The sequence below is a fragment of the Eupeodes corollae genome, chromosome 1, assembly GCF_945859685.1.
Source record: "Eupeodes corollae chromosome 1, idEupCoro1.1, whole genome shotgun sequence".
In the NCBI taxonomy this organism is placed as follows: Eukaryota; Metazoa; Arthropoda; class Insecta; order Diptera; family Syrphidae; genus Eupeodes; species Eupeodes corollae.
This window is the reverse complement of record NC_079147.1, coordinates 225,996,397-226,022,037: the sequence shown is the minus strand read 5'-3', so window position 1 is coordinate 226,022,037 and position 25,641 is coordinate 225,996,397. Positions and strand designations below refer to the sequence as shown.

Here is a 25,641-nt window from a genome sequence, read left to right as displayed (position 1 = left end):
GTCTGCTCAATATTTTTATTCTGAAGTCATCATAAGTGAAAGTGGACCTCATCACTGAAGATGGTTTTTGATTGAAAATTCAGATCATTGTGATAGACTTCAAAAACCCAATAAGCGAAGATTTGAAAAGGTTGTTGTTGCTTGTGATCGATCGACTTAAGCTCTTGGAGTCTGAATTTTTCAAGGCTTAAGCATCTTGCACATGAGCGACGAACTGCGAACTGTGGATGTTCTCATATTTTGACGTTTCTTTCACATGAGCTTTATTTCTATTCGCAGACAGCGACGAATTGTCAATTTTATCTTCATATTTTCCTCAGCCATGACCTTTCACATAAAAATAAAATTGAGAGTGGTATAATTTTGAGGATAAGTTGCAAGTGAACAATTTATTCGTTGCAATGTGGATGGTGTGTGGAACACGAACAGAATTTGACAGTTCGTACCAACCACACTGAAATTCGTTACTAACAAATTGTTTCTACAAAATTTTCTTGTTTAAGATAAAAAAATGCAAATTTTAAATAAGAACGGCCAACGATCGATGGCAAATGGAAGAATAAATGTGATTTTAAAAAAATTATAGACCTAAATTCTGTCCAAATTGTAACAAAAAAATAGAAATATAACTTAAGTTAATCTTAAGGTAATTAAATTAGCTTTTTTATTGCCAAAGTGAGAGGAATTTAAAAAAATAATTAATAATTAAAAATAAACTGTGCATCGAAAATCGTAATCTGATTGTAACGAATTTTCGAACACAATCTGCGTTCCATATACGATCTACTCTTTAACAAATAATGGCTGAATCACAAACAGTCTTTAGCTTCGGCTTCACCTGACGTTTACGAGTTCAGCCATATGAATTCAATGCATGCTATCACAATGGAGCTTCGACCTCTGTATTGGTTTGACAATCGTAAAGAAAACAACGTAATGTAACGCAATATAACTCTAAACGGAAGCTCTAGTTCAATTATCTGAACATTTGCTTTGTCTGACAGCTCAACAGCTGTAAAAAAATGTCAACAAACAAAATATTTGCTCTTTGGAGGGATGAAATAATAGAAATGTCATTCAAAGCAACTTCGAAGCAGGCCCACCGTAACGCAGACGAAGCCGAAGCTAAAGCGTGTTTGTGATTCAGCCATAAAATGTTTACGTGGCTCTTTACCTTAAAAATTAATTCTAGTTTTTGTTGGGTATCTGTAATGACAATTAAAAACACGCTCTGTGAAAGAAATGTTATAATGGAGGAATATTCGTCATTCGTTGGTTGCTCTCATGTGAATGGTTCTTAAGACTTAAAGCGGCCCATAGAAACCACACTTGTGTGCACACCGGTGTACTGACACACTGTATGGCTTTCCGCCACACACGACATACCAAATGGTGCACACAGTGGTTCTGAAAGGTATTTCTAAGAGGAAATTTTAGAATCAGTGACGTGAAAGCTTATATTGAAACGACTTCCGACGTACCACACTCAAAACGATTCAGATGCAACTATAAAGCTAATGTTCTAACGTATCTCCACCTGCATAGCACTGATCGAAATACACACACAGAAAAATCTATAACTTTTGATTTTACTAGCTCCATGTCTGACACCATAAGCCCACACACAGCAAACATTGTTGCACAACGATACAAGTGTGGTGTCTATGGGCCGCCTAAGTCTTTCTGTAAAATGGAAACGACAAACTATGGTTTTTGTTAGTACTACGGGCTTCAGCAGCATTTGTTGTTCTTGAGCAAAGCATACAGTTTTGAATCTTTACATCACTTGTCCAAATAGCTTAAATTTTCCACTATTTTTCCTTTTGCCGGTAAGGAAAGTTCCAAACGACAATGATGAATGGAAAATACTTTAGTCTTATAAACTATGACTGCAGAACAAACACAAATTCAATGCGTTGTTGAAACTGTTTCTAAGATTTTGAGAATTTTCTCAAATGGATTGATAGAGAAAAAGAAAGAAATATAAACACAATTCACTAATGTTTCTCACCTAGTAATCACATAAGCTTTGTTTCTTCTTTTTTGAGCAATAGAAAGTCCTTGACAGATCGAATTATAAAAATTCTGTTCTCAGAATTCTTAAAGTAAAAATTAGAAATTTTATTTATAAACACACCAAATATTGATATATTACTTAAATGTCAAAAATTGACAGCTTCAAAAGTGACAAATGTCAAATGGCAGGCTTTTCAAAATGAAATCCTTTATTGAAAAAGTCTTAAGTGCCTTGGGCGAATTTTAAAACAGCGTTAACACTTATGCGGACCTATGTATTTTAAATAAAAGATTTTCAGTTTTAGCTTAAGAACATTTTCGGAAATATTTTGACGTTTTAAAAGTTCCTCTGTTTTAAAAGTTCTCTATTTTTTTTCTCTCAGTGTATGTTACGTAACCCCTTCCACCATCAAACAAGTAACGGCCAATACTGAGCTATTATTTGTCCTTTCCTTTGCTGTGAAACTTTGACAGCATAATAGCAAACTAATTGGGGTATAATTAACAAAGACGAACATCGTTTTCTATCGTTGTTGTCTGTTTCGTGTCAAGACTATTTCCTATACAATGGACAATTATGATGGAAGGATTTATATTGAATGCAAGAAATATTACTGGAGTAAAATTTTCCAAAACTTTTCTTTATACTCGAACATACAAATTTTCATGATGGTTAATTCAGATTGTTGTTGAAAGAATTCTTTTCGGAAGTTTTTTGGCATAAACTTACTGGTGTTTATAGTTAATGGGAATAAATTAATAAAGTTTTTATAGAGTTGCGGAAAGGCAGAGCGAAAACGGTGTCCATTGTCTCGTAAGGCATTCATAAATTTACTACATTTTTTTACTTTTGTCACTATTAAAAATAATAACTTTTTGTGAACATTGTAAGAACCAAATAAATTATATTTTGTATGGACAAAATTGCTAAGATATAATTTTAGTATAAGTTGAGTCACTTTTCAAGTAATACTTTTTGAATAAGATAAGGCAATATACAAGGTTTCATTTTAAAAAGCCCCCTATGTGGGCAGCTGTCAGTTTTTGACATTTGAAAAGTTAACACTAGGCTTTTATTAAAAATGGAACGATAAACGCTTAAACAACGAACGCATTGAAATTGTTAAAATTCACCACAAAAATGGTAGTAACTGTTTGCAAAAGTAGGGCCGTGAAATGTTTTCAAGCAAAAAAGGGAAAAGTAAGACCAATCATTGAGGACATTTTCAACAGCTGGCTATATCTGGTCCATATTCCTTTGGCATGGACAGAAGTAAAAGATGTTTTCATACCCAAAGCAGGATACAACCCTAAGGGTCTTCGACCTTTAAGTCTATCAGCATTCCTTCTTTTGACTTTATAAAGATTTTTTCATATTCATTTAAGAGCAAGTATTGATAAAAGAATTCCGTCTAATTCTCAGAATACTTATACAGTGTAAAGGCAAATCGCTGGAAATGGGGCGATACTCATCTTAGTACCCACCATCGAATACATCCTCCAGCATAGAGAGCCCACTATGACTGCTTTCCTTGACATCAAAGGTGCTTTTAACAATGTGGACATGGATTTGCTACCACATCTGTACTAACATCTCTGAACGGAGAGGGATTGCTTGGGAAGTTTAATAATTTAATGCTGACTAGCAGAATAATTAACTCAAAATTGGGCAACTGCTAGAAAGTTCCTTAGCAGAGGGAGATCGCAAGGTGGTATCCTTAATAGGTGTGGAAGAGGAGTTTTTCAGAGTGATTACCTATAAGGATGACGTTGCTATAGCGGTTTCAGAAAAGCATCCTAACACCCTAAAAGAACTCTTACAAAATTCCTTAGAAAAACTAATACTTTAGGCAAATCGGTGTGGACTGGGAGTCAGGTGAAGGCGTATACTACATTGGCCGACTGAAATTGAGTCTTTCATACCGCCTTAACAACCATTGTAGCGTGTTCCAGGCGGAAATTTCGACGATAAAAGAAATCTTACTCTGATTTAAAGACAACTCTGACATCCGTTTTTTCTCAGACAGCCAGGCCGCTATCAAATCTCTGGACTTTATCTCTTCAAACTCTATAACAGTCCATAAATGCCGATCCTCTAGTTCAAGAACGCAAGAATTACCTATGTAAAATTTTTCTATAACGATCTTAATGAGTGTTTCCCAACGTGGGGCCCACGCCCCACAAGGGGATAATTTGATTTTATAGAGGGGCAATTCAAAATTATGCTGCATTAGAATTCTCTCCGCTAAATCTGTGGTTCTTGTGTTTCCACCCTTGGAAATATGTGTCTGAACGCACCCATGATCTGTAATTGATCAATTTTGTGAACTGTTACCAACTTTACTTCAATCAATGACACTTTTCTTCAAATATGAATCATTTGTTTTCTGTCACTATAAAAACACATTTTGAAAAAAGAAGAACAGTTAAGTCCCTATTTACTACTCAACATGGAAATATCAATCGTACTCTTGAGGGAAGTTACCAAATTTCTTTACTTATCGCTAAATCTGAAAAAAGTCATACCATAGGAGAGAATTTAATTAAACCATCAATATCAGCATTTCTTAAGACAGTTCCGGAAAAAGATGACAAAGACGTTCAAAATATGCCACTAAGTAACAATACTGTTTGCAGAAGAATAGACGAAATGAGTGAAGATATTAAAATGGAACTCGTTGAAAAACTAAGACAGATTGAGGATGTACTTTTAACTTATGTAAGATATATTGACGAATGCGATTTTCATGAAGAAATGGTGTTCTGCAAATCTTTAGAAAGCTCCACTACCGCCAAAGATATATTTAGTAGACTTAAAGATTACTTTGAATGAATGAATGAAGATTTTGAAACCGTGGGTGTCGCTTAAAAACAACTATTACTACTGTAGCCCGTTGTGTTGACGAAATTGCGGCATTCCACAAACGACATTACACCATTACAAGGACCTTTATGTCTTAAGGCTTTTAAACACAAGAACTTAAACTGATCGATCATCATCAACGCCATATATTTGCTGATTGAGTCTTGAAATTAACACAATTTTTTAATCTTTGATAAAAATGTTTGATGTTTGGAAGATTGCGGCCAAGTCATATTTAATAATCAGAGGGTTATGGCATTGCTTTGAGAATGAACTGGACGCTGAAGCTATGTCTGTTCCAAATAGAAACTGAGCTGAAAGCGAAGTCTGAGCTTATTTTGTTGCTTGAAACCCAAAACTATTCGTGCATAGCGGATGCTTCATCAGCTAAAAGTGCATGGGATAGCCTCACAAGTGCGTTTGAAGATATTGGCCTTAGTAGGAAGGTGGATTTGCTGAAACAACTCGTTGAATTGAAGTTGAACGAGTGCGATTCCAAGGAAGACTACGTGAACAAGATGGTTATGATGTCATTAAAGGTTAAAAAGGCTGGACTAAAAATTGATGACGGAGTTATTGCGTCATTGATGTTGGCAGGGTTGCCTACAGATTATAAACCTTTGGTTATGGCTATTGAAAACTTAGCAAAAATACTTTCTGTCAAGACTCTGTTATTGCAAGAAGTTAAATACAATCCCAAATCAATTGATAGTGCCTTGTTTGTGAAACCAAAGTATACGCTGCAAAAACATAAGCCACAACAGAAGTTCAGATGCCACACCTGCGGAGAAATTGGTCATTTCGCAAGACAGCGTTCAAATAAGAAAAGAGTGAAAAAATCGAATGAAATTGCTATGTTTTCATCTCTTTTTAACCAAGAATGAAGTCTCAGAACGAGCATGGTTTGTAGATTCTGGAGCATCAGCACATTATGACGATGTGAAAGTCATTAATGAAGAATCTTATGTCACCAACCCACAAATAAATTATTGTTGCTAATAATGCAAGGAAGGTAAAGGTGATGTTAATTTGACTCTTGTAGATGGTAAGAAGAAAACGAAACTCAAGAGAACGGAGTTGCGGAAAGAATCAATCGAAGCATTATTGAGCGAATAAGATGCATATTGTTTGATGCTAATCTTGAAAAACGTTTTTGGGCAGAAGCAGCATCAACCGCAGAATATATTTTGAATCAAATCCCTTGCATAGGTGAAAAGTCGAAAACCCCTGAAGAATTATGGTCAAAAGTCAAACCAAATTTAAAAATGTTGCGTGTGTTTGGTTGCAAGGCTATGGTGTTTATCCCAAGTATATAAGGAAAGAAACTAGATGCAAAATCTGCAGAAAGTATATTGTTTCGATTCATCACTGAATCGAAGGCTTATCGTCTTTTCAATATGGTTAAACAAAAAGTTGTTGTGAGCCGCGATGTTGTTTTCATCGAGAAGTTTTGGATTGAAAAGGTAAGTGAAGATAAAAAAAGTACAACTAACCCTTTTGTTTCTTTTTTGGAAAACTGTAAAGAACCAAATGCCAGTTCTGAGGGAAACGATAAACAAGAACCGGCAATTCAGCGTGAATTGAATGCTGTCTCCTTAACTAAAATTCATTGTGAAGAAAGCCATGTCAGAAATTATGAAACTGGTGAAGGCGACATGAATTCCATTGAAACCGAAGACACAATACATATCGATGATGATGTTGAAGTTACAACTGATTTAATTGAAGAAGATGTCGTTCCTGTTAGAAGGTCCTATCGAATTCCTGAGCCAAATCCACAATATCAGCCAAGTTTCAATGTAAAGCTTGAAAAAAAAATGACCCTGAAACTATTGAAGATGCTTTGTCACTTCCTGAAGCACCTATGTGGCCAAAGGCAATGGAAACAGAATTTGATTCTCTCTATTCGAATCACACATGGAATTTAGTAGACCTACCTAAAGACAAGCATTCCATCAAATGCAAATGGGTATTTAAAACGAAGCGAGATGTGAATGGCGATGTATTAAGGTATAAAGCTCGTTTGGTAGTTAAAGGCTGCTCGCAAAAAATAGGCATCGACTATCAAGAAACTTTTTCACCTGTGGCTAGATACTGGTCGATTGGTTTTTTAATTGCGATTGCATCCAAATATGACCTCAATATTTGTCAGATGGATGCTGTTACTGCTTTTTTGAATGGAGACATAAAAGAAGATATATTTATGGTACAGCCAGATAACTTCAGTGATGGATCACAAAAGGTATGCAAGCTCAATAAATCTCTGTACGGATTAAAACAGTCCAGTCGAGTATGGAATGAAGAGTTGAATGATGTGCTCTTGGAAGCTGGTCTAAAACGTTCTGATGCCGATCAATGCATCTCTTATAAAGTTTCCAAAAGCAGAATGATCTTCGTTGCTGTTTACGTAGATGACGTTCGGTAACATTAGCCTGATATGCACGCACACCCCCACAGAAGAGAAAGACGACAACACCAAAGATATGTTCTTTGAGCTCATAGACAAAACATATGAGCAATGCCCTAGCTACGATATTAAAATAATCCTGGGCGATTTTAATGCCAAGCTAGGAAAGGAAGACATCTATGGTGGAAAAATCGGGAAAAACAGCCTGCACGACCACACTTCCGACAACGGATTCCGGCTTATAGATTTCGCTCCGGGCGAAATTTCATGGTAGCCAGTAAACGTTTTCCACACCTCAACATCCACAAAGGAACTTGGAGTTCTCTAGATCAATCTACCGTCAACCAGATTGAACATATTGCGATCGGCGAAAGACACGCTTCCAGCATCATGAATGTACGAACTTTCCGAGGAGCTAACATCGACTCGGACCACTACCTCGTTGTAGCCAAGGTAGCACGTCGGATTTCCAGACCAAAGGCAAAACAGGGAGATGATGGGAGAAGGTACAACGTCGAACGGCTACAATCGCCAGAGAACGCCAAATCCTTTTCCGACCGAGTTACATGTAACCTCTCTCGAAGTTATCTGCCGTCAACACAAGGTATCGAAAACCAGTGGCAACATTGCCAAGATGCAATCAGAGAAGCCGCCTCTGATGTTCTGGGTTTCAAGCAACGACCAACAAGGATCCCCTGGTTTGAAGAGGAATGTGGGCAGGCAAATGCAGCCAAACAATAGGCACGCAAAGCGGCGCGCGCTGCATAAAAGGACAAGAGCTGCTCATGAGCTCTATGAGCAGAAGAGGCGAGAGGAAGGCTGACTTCTCAAAAGAAAAAGAGAGGGCATGAGAAGCGTGCGGTCGAAGATGTTGAGATGTTTAAAGCACGAATAAAGTTCGAAAGTTTTATGAACTGGTCAAACGAAATTCACAGGTACATAAACCTAGAACCGAAGGCTGCAGAGACGAAAGTGGAAACATCATAGTGGAACCGTTCTCCCGACTTAGATGAAGTAAAAATTGCCATATCTAAGTTGAAGTCTAATAAAACCGCTGGAGCGGATGGCTTGACTGCCGAGCTTTTAAAAGCAGCTGAAGATAATTTGGTTAGGAGCATCTCTAAGATATGGTGGGAAGAAAGCATGCCCGATGAATGGAACCTCAGTATTGTTTGCCCGATCCTGAAAAAAGGAGACCCTCTAAACTGCACCAACTATAGAGGAATAAGTCTACTTAACATCGCCTATAAAATCTTCTCTACCGTAATAAGTCAACGTCTAAAGCCCATCGTCAACAACCTGATAGGTCCTTTTCATTGTAGTTTTAGACCAGGAAAGTCCACAGTTGATGAAATATTCACATTACGGCAGATCCTGGAAAAACCCCAGGAACACCAAATCGACACTCACCATCTTTTCATCGATTTCAAGGCCGCATATGACAGTATATACAGGGAAAAGCTGTATGAAGCCATGTCTAGTTTTGGCATCCCTGCCAAACTTGTCCGTTTGTGCAGGATGACCATGGAGAATTCACGCTGCTCCATAAATGTTGGAAACAACTTAACAGAACCTTTCGATATCAAAAAAGGTTTTAGACAAGGTGATGCGCTGTCATGTGATTTTTTTAACATAGTGCTTGAAAGAATAGTGCAGAGCTCACACGTCAACACTAGGGGCACTATCTTTCAAAAGTCTGTCCAATTACTAGCATATGCTGGTGACATTGACATAATTGGAAAAACTCAGCGTGATGTCAATGGGGTTTTCGCGAGTATTGAGGCAGAGGGGGCAAAAATGGGTTTAACGGTTAATAAGGGCAAAATAAAGTACATGTTGTCGTCAAGAAAGACGTAACTTTGAGGTAGCCAAGGACTTCGTCTACTTAGGCTAGGCTATAAACGTAGAAAACAACACCGTCGCTGAGATAAAACGTGAGATCAAACGCAGAATAACTCTTGCTAACCGCTGTTTCTTTGGACTATAAGAAAGCGATTGAAAGGTAAAGTCCTCTCTCGAGGGACCAAAGTGTTGCTATGTAAGACCCTTATCAGCCCCGTCCTGCTATAAGATAAGGGGAGTGGAGGAGAAGATGGAACGACGAGCTGTACGGGCTGTACAGCGACGTTGACTTAGCCAGAAGAGTAAAAGTCCAACGACTAAGATGGCTGGGTCACGTAGAGCGCATGGAAACCAACGCTCCGCCCGGAAAGTCTTCGAAGCCACACCCACAGGACAGCGCAGTAGAGGAAGACCGCGGATCAGGTGGCGCGCACAAGTGGAAGGTGACCTCATCCAACTTGGAGCGCGAAACTGGAGACATCTAGCTAGGGACCGAGCTAGATGGAGAAGTTGGTTGGGTGAGGCCCAGTTCACACAGGACTGTAGCGCCACCTTAAGTAAGTAAGTAAGAAAGTGTTAATCTAAAAGAATGAATACTTGACACTTGTTTATAATTTTAGCTTTAAACACTGAGTGAATAAAACCTTCTTCTTTGTTAATTATTTTTATAATAAAAGTTATACTCTATTCTATTTTTCTGATTATCAAAGAATATTTTTTTATTTCTTCCCGAATTTTTTCGGTCTATTGTTTTTAAAACCGTTTTCCATAAAAAATGAAATCTATTTTTGGAAAACCATGCATATGCATATACTTTTTGAGAACCAAAACTTATTATACATTATTAGGTTAGACATTTCCAATGTTTAAATTTATATATAAATTGCAACGTATTTTAAGAACACGCCCTGACAACTTCTGTAGCACTATACGAGCAGACCCTCCAGTTCCATGAATAAACTTACTTCGTTCCAAATATCATTGTTCATATGAGACATTTATGCAAAATTAAATTTCAGTCATGCTTTTATCATTCATGTGTAAAATAAAATTCTAGGCTAATAAAAGCACAGCAAGTGTTTCCAGCTGTGCCATCGCCATATCAAAAACCATAAACTTCAAACCCAAAAATCCATTACTTGACAGAAACAGGAAGAACAAAAAACATACAAACAAACATGAGAAGAGCGCAGTTTTTGAAATTCCAAATGGAATCCGTGACAGCACAAGTTTTTTAATAAGTTCCCATAAAGTATGTAGTTTAAAATCCAAATCCTCATATCCTTACAGTAGAATCTTAATTAAGTGCCCAATATCAACAAATATACATGTACTTCCATTTTATCCACTTCCACACCAATTTGATGTTATTCTATAGAAGTGGGAGCGGCTAGCGGTTCGGGTTGATCCTTGGAAAAAGGATTTATGGAAATTTTACGGCCAAACGAAGAGGAAAACTTTCCCAAAAATTCAGTTGAAACTTTATACTATATATATTTGGACATTCCCCATGAGCAACCAAAATTGGTTGTCTTCTTCTTAGTTTATTTTCTATTTAACATTGTTGATGCAGTGTAGTTGTGGTCCTTCAACAATCGTCCTGGGACTGTGACTGGGACTGGGACCGGAGACCACCCACATCCCGAATGATGAGTGTTGAATCTCGATTACAAAACCCACCACGCACAACCACTCTGTTGTCACCATGGACTTCGGATAAAAGGACTGTTCGTATTTTCACATCATCATCATCATCATCATCATCCATGGTCATGGCCGCAACAACGCTGACTTCATCGACAATTTCCGAAGAAATGACGACTGACACGCTAGCAAATCCGATTATATTCGGTTTCCTGACTCAACTTGGTGGTCTTCTTTTCGCTCAGGATTTCCTTCCTTCCTCCGGCTTTTGGTTTTTCTATCTCGTCCAAGGAAGCCTTGAATCCGATTTGACGTGACAAAGCTGATGAAGTTGACGATGACGATGACGATGACGATGACTATGACGATGAGTGTGGGAAAAACTAAGAAAAGAAAGCGCATCACAAAATTAAGCCACCCATGGGATTGGACCTATACAGATTGGAGAACAGAACTTGATAAAAATAAAACTGAAGGACATTTTGAAAAAGTAAACTGCAGTCAGCATGCATTAATCTGTGAATCTCATTGTTAAGCTCCGAGGAGGCTTATTACACATTTCTCCATTTGAAAGCATTTTTGAAATTCGTGCCATTCATGCAACTCGACTGGACTGGAGTTGATATCATTTCGTATGAATTGCCTTCCCAGCCGCAACATGTAATTAATCCGACCTTATTCCGTTGATAGTCTCTAGAATGTAGAGAACGTAGAGAACGAGTTTGGAGTCGTCAACATTGCCACCGCGACGTTGTTGCTGTTGCTATTTCTCTTGCTATCGTTGTTGATTCCGCCAACAGCGCCAACAACGACAACGTGACGAAGTATTAAAATTACCCAGACTCACCAAGAGGTCGTATCGTATCGTATACAACTATACAAGCCCTTTCACTCTAAACGTGTGTCTGACTGTCTGTGTCTGGTATGGTTACTGTTTACTCTTTGCTTTGCTGATGATTGACATTATGATTAGAAGTGACATTTAATACCTTCCTGGATTCTGGGCCACAAAGCACAACATAAGCTCTACAATTTGTCTTTAGGAAAGAGAGACATAAAAAGAAAACATTTAAACCAAAAATCCTTGATGGTTTTTGTTTGAAGTATTTTGTGCCACATTTCAAACAAGAAAAAGGACAAAAGGCATTTGTCTCTGTGAGTCCTGATGACTGCTTGCAATTGTTTTGATTTCTTGAAATAGCATCCTATTCTTCTCAAGCCTTTTCTCTATGCCACAATCAGAGAATCTGTGTAGCTAAATGTTTCATTATATTCCCTGAATGGGGTATTTTCTTCTCTTCTTGCCTTCTTGTTTGTCTTTCATGAAATTGCTCACAAATGAATAACCTTTTAGCTTTAAGGGTTCAAACCATTTTCGTCCTTATTTTTATATTGTTTTGTTTTGATTTCATTGCTGACAGGAAATTGAAACCGCGCATCGGGAGGTAGTGTGCTTTTTTTTTGTATGTACTCGTAACATAGTCAAGTATAATTTCAATTGAATTGTGTCCTTAGTGCAATCTTTTTCTCATCAATAAGAGTGCAGTCCTGAAGGATGAAGGATGTCGATGTGATATTCTATTTAACAAAAAAAAATGTTAAATTTTAAATTGACAGCAGAAAATTGATTAAGGATTGCAATCAAAGAAGTCAATTTTATGGAACTGTCTGTCATTCGGAAACTGATGGAATTTTTTCAATATTTCACTTGAGAATTGAGAGCTACTTTTTTTGGGTTAAGAAGGAAGGAGCAGAAAATTAATGAGAATTTAGATTTGAAGAGTCGCTGGCTTAAAAGTCAACGAAGCAGTTGATGTATTCAAAGTAGGTTTTTTTAATTAAATTTGACTTTAGAATCATTTGCACCAAACAAGATTGCTCGAAGAAATTATGATTTATAAATTTCAGTAACTTTTAAGGAAATTCGTACAAGTCTGGAAAGTATTCGAGGTTGAACGTTTGAACTTATTTTAATGGAAAAATAACTTTTTATTGTTAACTATTTAATCTCAAAACATTGCTGAACGATGCTTACTTTTTGCCCTCTTTTCTATATCAGAAATAGTTGAACGTTTAAGTTTGATACAAATATTGCTGACAAAAATTGTTTTCGCGAAATTCTTAATTAACTGGACTATTAGAAATATTCCTAATAAGTTTTAAAGGGTAGTAGAAGTAGCCGACCTTGAAACTTGCCTTTCTGTAGGAAAGACACATAAATCTACTCTTGACATTTTTGCAGCAAAAATTAGAATTTTGTCAGGACCTTGTTACAGAACTTTTATGATAGATAGATGGATAAAGATTTATTCAGCTTTTAAAATTGTAACATGTATGAAATTTGAAACATAAATCTTTTAAGGCATGACTCGATGTGCCGTCACTAATGTTAACGAGCATTTTGGTAACCTGCATTACCGACTTAAATTCCTGAATGGTGGGCACGCTGAGAAGTAGATGGCTGTATTACTGATGTGGGAGTGACGTTTTGCGATGACAGTGACTGATTATTGTTGTGATTTATTAATATTGATCTTTGTAAATTTTTATCATATTGTGTTCAAAATATGTCAAAATTATTAACCGTTCCACGCATTAGATCATTTTTATCGTTCCAAAAGAAAAAATGATCTTAGATCCCAATTTACCATCCACTAAGTTTTCTTTGTGGTGTGGGTTCAGTTTCAACAAGATGGTCCCCTTTCGACGCACTCCAACTGGATAGTTATTAGATATGCCAGTTTTTGCAAGAATTTTCCATTGGCTTAAAATATCTGTCTAGTAGGCACCTTTAGGTGAAATGTTAGTTGAGTTGTAGATTTGGTGCTCAGGTCTTGGAAGTTTTCAAATTCAATCGCTTTTGTGCTTTTTGTTATGATCGTGCAAGTATTTTCTATGTGCTCTTTCGGGTCTGCACCGGTTTCAGTTGGGATATAAAATTTAATGTTTTGATACACAAATTGGAAATGTCACACTTTCGTTCAAGCTGGTCGCTTCGTATTTCCAAGGTCTTTCCCTTCGACTCCAAGCTTTCATTACTGGTTCGTAGTTGCATTAGCTCGGAAAGCAATACGTCCAAGGTCTTGTTTAGTTGCAAGATTTCCGAATCTGTCAAACTTTCGTTCAAGCTGGTCGCTTCGTATTTCCAAGGCCTTTACCTCCGACTGCAAGCTTTCCTTACTGGTTCGTTGTTTCATTAGCTCGGAAAGCAATACGTCCAAGGTCTTGTTTAGTTGCAAGATTTTTGAATCTGTCATTGTGCATCTTACTAAAATCTTTCAAAGATAGATCCCCAACAGAGCTCATGTTTCGATTTTATTTCTTAAAGTTAGGATTTTTCTCAAATTTTCTTATGGTTTTCAAATTTATTTGACAATATTCATTTTCGAAAAACGTATTAGTTTTTTACAGCACTAAAAAAACGACTTAATTGACAGATCGTCGGCCTTTATTCTCTAAACATTTATCTAGTTGACCCAAAACCTAGATTTAGTGATCCGAAAATGATGGTTCTGATTGTCATATCTTTTTGAAATATCGAAGAAAGATGGTAAATTATCAGCATATTGACTAAAACAACGTGTACCAAAATGACTCTATACTATCTATCCAGTTATTTTAACATTTATTTGAACAATACCGGTGTTTTCTTGACATTCTATAAATAGTATAGTAGACAATTCCCAAGAAAACCTATCGGCAGTAGCCAGATTTTTGTATTTAAAAATTGATAGAAGAAAGTTTTGTGAAAATCAAAAGTTAAAATTTACTCCAGCAAAAAAAAAACTAACTAAAACTAATATAATGGACAATTTTCAAAAAGAAATGGTAGGAAAACATATGGAAATTGAGATTCTGTAAAAAAAAGTTTTTTAACTATTGCAGCTTTGACATAAAATAAATACTTCAAGAAGGGGGCTTGTTCGTAGACTACTACATTAACATGTGGTGTTGAAGCGAGCTTGAAGCTCGTCTTAATTCTTTATATAACTGAATCAAGTTGAAGTGACCTTGATTCGACTCGATTCCGGTCGGGGATCGGAGTCAATGCAAAATTTATGAAGAAAAACTTGTGTGGAGGAGTTGGTTTTATAGATAATGCATAATGGTCTGTTTATTTGCATGCTTGTGTTCAAAAAATATAGTTTTGTTTTAATCAAATTAAAAAAAAAATATTGCACATGGAGTAAGTAGGTAACATATTCTTATATGATGCTGAACTATTCAGTTCTTCATTGTTTACAACGAATCAAACTATCTCACTTTCACTTCATAAGAAACATCGAAACAATAATTGCGTTTTAGAAAGTGATGTCAAACTTAATCACTTCGAAATCTTCTTGTTTGGTGAAACACCATGAAGATTCATTTAATCTAAACTGAGATAAATCTTTGGGGGAAACATAGCAAAACTTAATTATCTTTCCTTTTGTTTTCTCTTGCAAAATAAGCCCAGTTGTCCATTTTCATTAGCAAAACTAAAGAATATCAACAGTCACAGATTGATTTTTTCACCAATGGTAAAACAATGATTCCAAATGCACAACTACTCAACGAACACAGCCATCGAGATATGAATGCAACATTTGAGAACGAAATCACCACTCGAGGCTCGTATAAATGTCAAACACCTATCCGTAGTAAGATTGTAGTTTAACTTTTATCGGTAGTATTCATACTGCGGATGAATGAATGATAGATTTTCCAACAGAACACAGGTAATGTAGAACAACCCCATAGTTAACCCGATGAAACTCCATGCTTCACGGTTTTTGTTCCAATTCAATAAATGGAAGGCTCCTAACATAAGTCGTTTTCAAATACAGTTAATTTTGATCCATCGCTCCAAACTACTAAATTTCATGAACTGTGTGCTTTTTTTTCAGTAAGGTTTTTTCGACACATTTTGTTTTTCTTTTTTCCTTGCTATTTGTCAGTTCATGTTGTTTTCCTTAATAGGTAAGTTTAGGTTAAGGTGGCTGCTGACAAGAAAAGCGAACACACTTGGACCAATAGTTGGTCCGTAAAGATCAACCTTACTCGTTTAAGGCAAAAGGTGTAGCGTTTGACACAATAAATTTCGGAGTTTCGCAGATGACTAGTATCATTGTAATAGAAGTCTCCTAGGTAAAGTCTTTAAGATGGGTCAGGAAATGAGTTGAGACACTTGACAGACTAGTCCATTACTCCAACTGTGTTTCACTATTTTATGGTATCATGATTAAGCATGCAGCTATACCAATGTAAAACATGTTGCCCAACAAGGTTAAAATTTGTTCATTTTCTGCAAGTTCATCCGCTTTGCAATTTCTTGGAATGTGTTTATGACCTGGCACCCAAATGAGGTGAATGTTAAACTGTTCTGTCATTTTCACACAACAACATGAACAGTGTCAGCTTGACTATAGGAGAAAATGAGTTTATAGGTAATCGGTATCGCGTTTTTCTTGTACCAAACTGAGCATAAGACATGTGACAGCTGTCAAAAGAAAATCGGGGATGGAAATTTCCAGGGATGATCCGGGATTGCTGCGATAATATTAGGCTGATAAGTTCAACTTTTATTCAATCAACTTTATTAATCTTTAATAATCGATTAGCGGAGCTGCCCGTTGATAAAACTATCAAGAACAGACGTGGGTTGCTGCACACAGCTTATCTTGAACTACTTTTGATTAAAAGAATTTCCGATAACCCAGCATATCTCTCTCTCTCATCGTAAACGGTAACTTGTTTTTCACTTTTGGTACATTTGGCTTATAAATAAAAAATCATTTTTCAGATTGTAATCTTTTGCGAAATTATTTGTTTGGAGTTTCGCATCAGAGGTGCAGGATGTTAAAGTAAACGCAATGCCTATGTACACTTTTAAGTTCTTATAAAATGGAGTAATATTCTTGGCATACCTCGAGAATAAATGAAGATATATGTACCTACATATATTAACTTCAAAATAATTTCATTCCATGCAAAATATTGTTGTTAACATAATATAATTTGGGGTGACTTTCCGTTACCGCAGGAAGAGTATCCTTCTTCAATAGAACATGTTTAAAATATTAAGCAGTGGAAACAACGTTAAGTCATACAAATAAATGTTTTCTTTTTCGGACTTAACCCAACTTTTTTTCTTTTAACCACTGTTCACATCTAACACTAGATTGTTTTAATGGATAGTACGACTGCTGCCCCCTGCAACCCTCCTGCTTGGAAAACCATAGAAAGAACTTACCTTGAATTCAATGCAATTTTCTTAAAATGTATTAACAATTTAAAAAAAACTATTGAAATCGCAAAAAAAACAAGTATGGCAACACTGAAACAAAGAACAGGGAAGCAATATCAAAATCAACGGGTGTTTTAAGTGAAAAAGTGAACTTTGAAATTGAAGATAAAGTAGAAACAAATGCTGTCCTCGCGATAATTATTAATAATTTGCACATATCTATCAAATAAGTAAAACCACGTTGGAAAATTCGTGCTGCGGTAATGATCACCATAGTTGTCTTGCACGTTGTCAAGATAGGGATCAGCTAAGGTCAGGTTGAATTGCTAAAGTTTTCTACTCCTTAATAGTAGCAAGCCTTAGCAATACAATTTGACCATAGATACGGGGTCCCTAATTTTAGTGGTGGTGTGAGCGTCTTACATAATCCGTACCTAAGAATGATAGGCTAGGGGGCAAACCAGTCGCTAACGAGCTCATTCGGATGCCTTGGCAGGGTCCGTCTTATCTTCTGTCTTACAGCGGTATATCGGCTCTGCCGGGGCTGACCTTTTTTTTCCGACCTACTCGTGGGACCAACATTCAAAAAACTTTTACAAAATGGACGAACTAGACATGACAAACGTAGAACCATTCACAGACTTGGAGGATGAACTGTAGGCCTCCAGCCAGGAGACCTTGAAGGGGAGCTCATTTATCGCTGGTAGTTCCAGCACTTGTGAGCAACCCAAAACCACAGGAAGTATAGGCAGTGCTTTTCATAGCACTCCTAAACTTCCTAAACCATATACAAAACCGAAACCTTCGAGTAGCAGTGCAACTCAAGGAACCAAAAAAACATCGGAAGGCGCTGTTCTCAGGAACCGCTTCAAAACGGCCTATCACATTCTTGCCAAGATTTCCAAGAATGAAGAAAACCGGATCGATTCATGAGAGGCACGTCCAAGATAAAATAAAGTACCAGAAAGTTGTTGATGAATACAACAACCTTCTGGCCAGCCGAGAAAAGGCCGTTAAGCGAAACAGATCTGCACGTCTCAGAAAAAGAGCAAGCTTGACGACCGGACAAAGCCAGTGAAAGCACCATCTTCTGGAGCAGCGCAACTGCGTACTCTTAGTGAGGTTGTCAGTGATGACCTCCACGTAGCAGCAAAGGTCTGCTGAACGTGTGGAACGCTATCGAGGGCAAGCTCTCTGGGATAGTGTTTTCATACACTATATCATATAGTGAGGGCCCCTACCCTAGTTTTGACTCTGGCGTGGTGCTCAGGGGGTATAGGGTAATAAAGTGTGCGGACAGGTTTTCTAGGGATTTCCTTAGTAAAAGCATTGCTAAGGTTAGCAATGACTGGGAGGGCTTGAAGCTCAAGCCTATCCCAGCTAGACAACCAAAAGCTCGCATTTGGTTGCCGCTCATGAGCATACAACCAAGCGGACAGGACCTGATCGGCGGTCTTCAGAGGCGAAATCCGCTGGTCCCCATGCACGATTTGACTGTTGTTAAGGCAGAAGAACCGCAGAAGATCTGCGCCTCTTACCTTCTGAGGATTAGCGAGGAAAGTCTTGGGGCTCTCGAAAAGGCAGAGTACAAACTTAATTTTGACATAAGGAATGCCAAAATTAAAATTCTGAAGAGTCGGGGAACAAAAAACGACAAAGCTGATGACAACGTCAAGGTTGACGATGTAAACCTAATTAAAAAACGCCCTGAAGGTCATCCAGATTAATCTGAAGCACTCTAAGTGTGCTTCAGATAATCTGAAAATTTTCCTTAGGGAGAAAAACTTCGACATTGGCGTTATCCAAGAACCGTGGATAAACGGCGTCAAGGTGCGAGGCCTCCAAGACAACCAATACGACCTCTTTTATAAAAACGCAAATCAAGAGCAAGGTAATCCCAGAACTTGTATTTTAGCTAAGAATCATTTAAAAGGTTTTTTATGTCCAAATTTTAGCACTCCCGATCTGACTGTTGTCAGATTTGAAGATAAGAATACACAGGGTTTGATGTTGGCCTCTTTTTAGTCTTCCCATAATGCACAATCACGCCCAGAGGAAGAGTGCTAAATCATAACCGAAGCTAAAATCAAAAAGGCAAACCTCGGCATACCCTTTGGGGAAGTTCTGAGATCAACGAACGAGGTGAGTCACTTTTTGATTTTATTATTGAAAATAATATGACCATTTGTAACAGAGGCAATATTCCCACTTTCGTCTTTCCGAGCTCGGAAAATTATGATGGATGGGAGGATGTGCTTGATGTTACTTTAGTAAACAACCGTAATTTATTAGTGGAGAATTGGAGAGTTTCCCCTTTGAATTCGTTTTCGGATCACAAGTGGATTTTTTTTTAAATTAATTTCGAGTCAAAAAACCATCCGCCTTATAGAAATCCCAAAAGAACTAATTGGACGAAATTCAGTCAAATTGCTAATTCCAAACTTAGCAACTTACCGAATCTCACTGAATCGATAGGAGACCTTGAATCAAAGGTGAAAACCTTTGAAACTTCTATAAGTAAAGCTTTTAGAGTCTCCTTCCCAGTTAAATATAGCCGTAAAACCCTTCCTTCGTGGTGGAATGAAGAACTGTCCAGTCTTAGGAAAATGACGAGGACAATTTTCAATATCTGCCACAAACATAAGTTATACCAACCGTATAAAGACTCTCTTAAAATTTACAAGTAAGACCTGTCATCAGCCAAAAGACAAGGCTGGAGAGAATACTGTCAATCAATCGAAGACATAAAGGACTCCGCAAGGCTCAGCAAAGTTTTATCGAAGGAACATTGTAATCCTTCATTTCTAAAAAAGCCTGATGGAACCTGGGCAGCCTCTCCAGCCGAATCTCTTGAGCTACCGATGAAGACGCACTTTCCGGGTTGCGAGTGTAATAACCCCGAATCGCTTGAAACCACAGAGCTAAACGTAGCTCATGTGGAGCAAGTCAATTCTGTTATAACCAGAGAAAATATTTTGTGGGCCATCAATACTTTTTCTCCATATAAATCCCTAGGCATGGATGGCATACTGCCAGTTATGCTTCAAAAGTTGCATGATGAACAAATTTTCAAAGGATGCCTCTTTCTCAAACATGTGCCCATGTCGTGGAGACAGGTCAAAGGATTTCAGACCAATAAGCTTTTGTGCTTAAAATCTTGGAGCGCATTCTTGATTACCATATTAGAGAAATCCTAGTTGGACGACCTCTCGAAAGCTCTCAGCATGCTTATCTTATGGGCAAATCTGCGGAGACTGCCCTCCATGAGGTAGTGCGTACTGTAGAACAAACAATCCATTATAAAGAATCTTGCAACCTTCCTAGACATAGAAGGTGCTTTTAACAACGTCCTTACAGAATCCAACGTAATTACAGAATCCAACGTCCTTACAGAATCCATAGAAGAATCGCTCGTTAAGTTCGGTGTAGAGGACTTCATTCGAAAATGGATTATTTCCATGCTCAGTGGTAGGAAGATTCGAGCCACTCTAGGCAATACAATCGCAACAAAACACGTGAGTAGGGGAACACCCCAGGATGGTGTCCTTTCGCCTCTTCTGTGGCTTCTGGTCATGGATACAATTCTCGTTAAATTAGAGAGATGTGGAGTGAAGGCGGTAGCCTATGCGGATGATTTGGTGATATTGGTGTCAGGAAAGTACATTTCTGTGATTAGTGTAATCACGGAGTCAGCTTTGAAGGGCCACGAGTTATGGACTGGGAGTTAACCAAAGTAAAACTGAACTGTTGCTCTTTACCACCAAACTAAAGTACCGCCCTTCACGCTACCTCGACTCAACGGTCAAATCCTATAATTGTCTTCCAGTGCAAAATATTTGGGAGTTATACTCGACCCTAAACTAAACTGGAAACTAAATATTGAAGTACGGGTTAAGAAGGCCTGTGTTGCCTTCTACGCCTGCAGCAAAACTTTCGGCATAAAGTGGGGACTTCAGTCGAAGATGATTTTATGGACGTACACAGCCGTAGTACTTTATGGTCGCAGCTACACAACGAAATTGATTCCCTCAGATATTATCTCGGTAGACACTGACTACTGCACTCCTACTTTGAGCCACAGTAAGTGTTTTAAGGTTATTTTCCCATCGAGAGAAGATTGGGAGGATGACATCGTGTCGATAGGTTTCGACACAACCATCTTTACTGACGGCTCAAAGATGGAGTGCGGAGTTGGTTTTGGGATCTTTTCTGAGTTCCTAAATGTAGCTAAATCCTTTAGGCTTCCTGACTTTGCTAGCGTTTTTCAGGCTGAACTGCTGGCAATAAGGGAGGTATGTTAGATACTTAAACAAAGCCCAAACCAAAACCGAAATGCGGCTTTCTTTGCAGACAGTCAGGCAGCTGTCAAAGCCATTAACTCGGCCATATCCTCATCTTAATTGGTCCAGCAATGTCGCGATGAGCTTGCGAGCCTGAATATTAACCTCGGTGTCACCCTGATCTGGGTTCCGGGCCATAGTGGTATCGTGGGAAATGAACGGGCTGACGAGCTAGCCAGGCAAGGATCGGCCCTTCATAGCTCACTTGCGGAAATGGTTAACATTCCTGAAGGGTAAAATTTTGTCTATCTACCAAACTGAATCAAACCGAAGGCGGAGCAACTTACCCAACTGCAGGCCAAGGCAAGGCATAGCCAGGATTGTTGCGGTTTGTACCGGATATTGGCTATAGGAGTTCATGTGGAGAAGTTGGGTATCTCTTACAACACCTTTTGCCGTAATTGTAGTGACCAAAGAGAAAGTGAAACGATAATCCATTTCCTCTGCAAAAGTCCTGCTTTGGCGAACACTAGAATGAAATACTTTGGAAAAGAATTCTTTCAAGAACTTGATGAGCTATTTGAGATAAAGATTAGAGACCTAATCTTTATTCTCAATGCGACAAAATGGCTCTAACATAATCGCTATAAAGCTTCTCTATAAATCTTTCCCTTTCTATCACAGGTCAAACGAGTTTTTGGTATCAAAACGGCGCACTACAGTGCTAATTGGATCTCAGGCTAGGTTGTCTTGAGATCGCAATTTCTACCTACCTACCTAAAGGAAAGCTAACACTATAATTTTCTTAGAAAAACCCAATTGGTATTTTTTTATAAGAAATACGTACAAACTTTCAAAAAATGGTACTAAAATTGGAAAAATTTGTTTTTTACTAAAAAAGGTATGTACCTATGTGTTATTGACAAACTGAAAAACCGATTTTATAATTCTTCTAAAAATACCTATTCCTATCAAGTTTCTTAACCTCAGTAAAATAATCATATTTCAACCAAGTCTATAAGCACATTTATCTATAAATTAATAAAATAGATTGATAAAATATTTACACAAATGAATTTCAAATGGCTTTTAACTATTTCCGTATTAAGTATCTATAAAACTATAAAGACCCCACTCCCTCTACAAAACTTAACCTAGACAGATAGATACTATTTATTATTTACGTTTCCATAGGTACTCACATTACAAACAGTTGATTTAGAATGATTCAGCCAAGAAAAGTCTCCCAGTTCCACTTCCAGTTGATGATGTGTTGAAATATTTAGGTTTTTATTGCTGCCGGTTGTGGTACCTAACCTCCGAACAAGAAGTAGGCAGGTAGGTAGGTATATGTATATCGCCCCAAATGCCAAGTAAATCCAAAAAAAAAAATCTCGCAAAACCAGTCAGCTAAAGCTAAAGTTAATTACGGCTCCAACCAGATTAGATATACAAACGTAGATAGGTAGCTATGTAGATTTTAAGAATTCAAAACACAAAATAGGTAAACAAACTCTGGAGCCTGAACCGACCGACCGAAGACGTGACGATGGGTTGGATGACGTTGGCTATGGGTTTTGCCTCTTTTTCATTAATTGCACGCAGAAATTATTTGTGTTTTGTATTTCTTATTTTTTTATGAATGAAAATTGAACTCAATTTTATATATTTTCTCTTTTTTGTTGCTAAAAAAACACACGACAGTGTATCCTCTTTAAAGTAAACACAGTTATCACAGATAAATAGATGTATAAAAATATCTATAGCAACGAAGATTTACATACAAACGAGATACGAGTATATCTAAATTCGCAAGATGCACCTGTAGCACCTGTACACATTCATTTGCACTCAGGTATGCTATCGTATGGACGCATTCACTCGCACCAAAGCTATCGCCGCGCCGCCAAATGTAAGTGATAGAAAACAAAAAACACACAATTATTCTTTTCTCCAAAATAAACAAAAACCAAAAGTTGTTGCAGGAACGGGACCACGACTGTTGCCCGAAAAACAACAGAGAAAGATATATTTTTTTATGGCGAGCGAAAAAGAGAACAAACGCGTCAAAAATAAAAAAAAAGATCAAGAAAAGTTTGGAATGTGAACGTGAACGCCGATCGCCGAAGTGATCGGTTTGCTTCGCCGCGCCGTTCGGTTGGGACGGGTCCGGGTCGGGGTTGGAGCGATGAGGTGCGGCGCAAGAGCACGATCACGGTAGTCACAATCACAACTCACAAGAATTTCTTCCCAAAACCGGGTTTAGATACTTTAGCCAGCCAGAGCCAACAGCGCCAGCGCAGCGAGAAACGAAACGAACGAAGCGAATTTATCTGAAAATAACTCCACCGACCGCAGCGCAGCGTAGTAGGCAAAAAAACAACTTGTACCTACAATACGAATACACTCCACTCACTCAGATGACCGGACAAGCAATGTACTACTACTACACCAACACACCTGGAAGACCAAATAAAAATTCACGAATTTCTTCAAAAACGACACGACAGAATTTTCACACAACAATAAATTCAAAATTCACTCGAAATTCAGGGATTTTATTGAAGTTTAAGCACAATATTCCTATTTTCCGTTATTATTTACACTTTATTAAGGTTAAATGATCATATTTTTCAATCAATAAACATTATTTTGTTGATATTTTGTTTGGAAATTACACCGCGCGACGCTAAGTCGTAGACGTCTGCAAAGAACAAACTCAGGTAGGTGTAGTAAAACGTAAAAGGTAAAAGCCAGTAGGTAAAACTTCAAAAATTTCACCACACTTTATTTTCTCGCTATTCTCTATTTACCTGTCGAAATTCAATGATCTTTGGTAGTGGTGGTTGTAAGTAAGGTAAAGGTAAAGGTAACGGAGAGAAAAAGAGGAAATTTGTTTTGGAAATTCTCTTTAGTCAGCGATTGGAAATTGTGTTTACTTACACTTAAAAATAAACAAAACTCAACTCAGCCAACCAGCCACAAATATCCACCATAGCGAATGTAACTCAGTTTTATTAAGCATTTTTCGTTACTGCTGACATCTTAACGAGTAGTTATTATGTTTGATAGTAAGATGTCGCTGACAAGCAGTTTTGAAAGATCTATTTCTGTTTCATTTAGATGAGCACATGGGAATAATTGAATAAGTTGAGATTTGATACTTTGCTTTTTAATACTTAGTTTATTTTATCGTTATCAAATTGTACTAATTTTGATATGTTTGATGTATTGAAAATAAATATTACTGTTACTGTTCAGAATCTTAAAACATCAGGTTATGGGCCTTATAACGATCTAAATACAATATAATAGGGAAATTTGTATTGCGAAAAGATGTCTGAAACGAAATTCAGTATTGAAAAGCTTCGGGGAAGCGAAAACGTCGAAGACTGGAAATTTTCCGTTGAAGCTTGTTTCCAAATGAAAGGACTTTGGAAGGCTGTGTCTGATGGTAGTGAGACGGATGCAACATGAATGAACATTTGGGATTCTCTTCAGAAAATCTTTCAAGATTCTGTTCTTGTGAGGAGAGTTGGGCTCATCCAAAAGTTTTGTTCTACAAAATTGAAAGATTTCTCTACCGTAGATGCGTACGTTAACGATGTTTTAAATACACCGTACAAACTCAGGGCCTGATTATAAGGTTTGCGGCGGATCGTTTTCAATTCGACCTTTCAAATTCGACTAGCTTCGTATTTCCTTATTAACGAACTCGCGGCGAAGCGAAAGTAGTTCTTCCTATATTCCAGTGATTTGACACTTTGGTTTGACTTTTTCTCTCTATATTCCAGTGATTTGACACTTTTGGTTTGACAGCTTTCCACAAATTTTGTTTTGTTTTGATTAAATTTGTGAAAGTTGCGGTGATTTATTTAATAAACAATATTAAAATAAAAAAATGGAATCAATTATGGTGTATATTTATTCTGAAAGTGAGGAATTTGAGGAATCCCAGGAATCCTCAAGATTACGGGTGTCCAGGAGACTACTAAATCTTCTCCTCTGGGCTCTGGATCTCTCTCAACTGAGTAAGTATTGTTTCCTTTTAGTTGAAATCAAATTAATCAATTAATTTACACACTTTGTCTTAATAGATTTATCAAACTATTTCGACCTTCGAAAGAAGCTTTTGTCTTCATTTTGCAAGAGATCAGTGAGGAATTCAAGGATCAGAACAGCAACGGCATTCCTTCAATTTTAAAGCTTGCCGCTACTATGAGATTTCTTGCTGAGGGATCGTACCAAAAAGGAGTTGGACAAGACGTACTGATTGGAATGGCACAACCAACAGTCGCAAACGTTTTGTCTGAAACTCTTAAAATTCTTGAGAGAAAGTTGTGCCCAAAAATGATAAATTTTA

The 25,641-nt window shown here is 37.5% G+C and overlaps 1 protein-coding gene across 1 annotated transcript in view; it reads right to left on the bottom strand.

Moving 5' to 3' along the window:
• The window catches only part of LOC129940292 (apoptosis-stimulating of p53 protein 2), a 375,436-nt gene extending 351,462 nt beyond the window's left edge, over positions 1-23,974 (bottom strand). The window contains exon 1 of the mRNA XM_056048584.1: positions 22,481-23,974. The gene's annotated coding sequence lies outside the window, so the exon portion shown is untranslated. The remainder of the gene's footprint in view (positions 1-22,480) is intronic.
• Between the last annotated feature and the right edge of the window lie 1,667 nt (positions 23,975-25,641).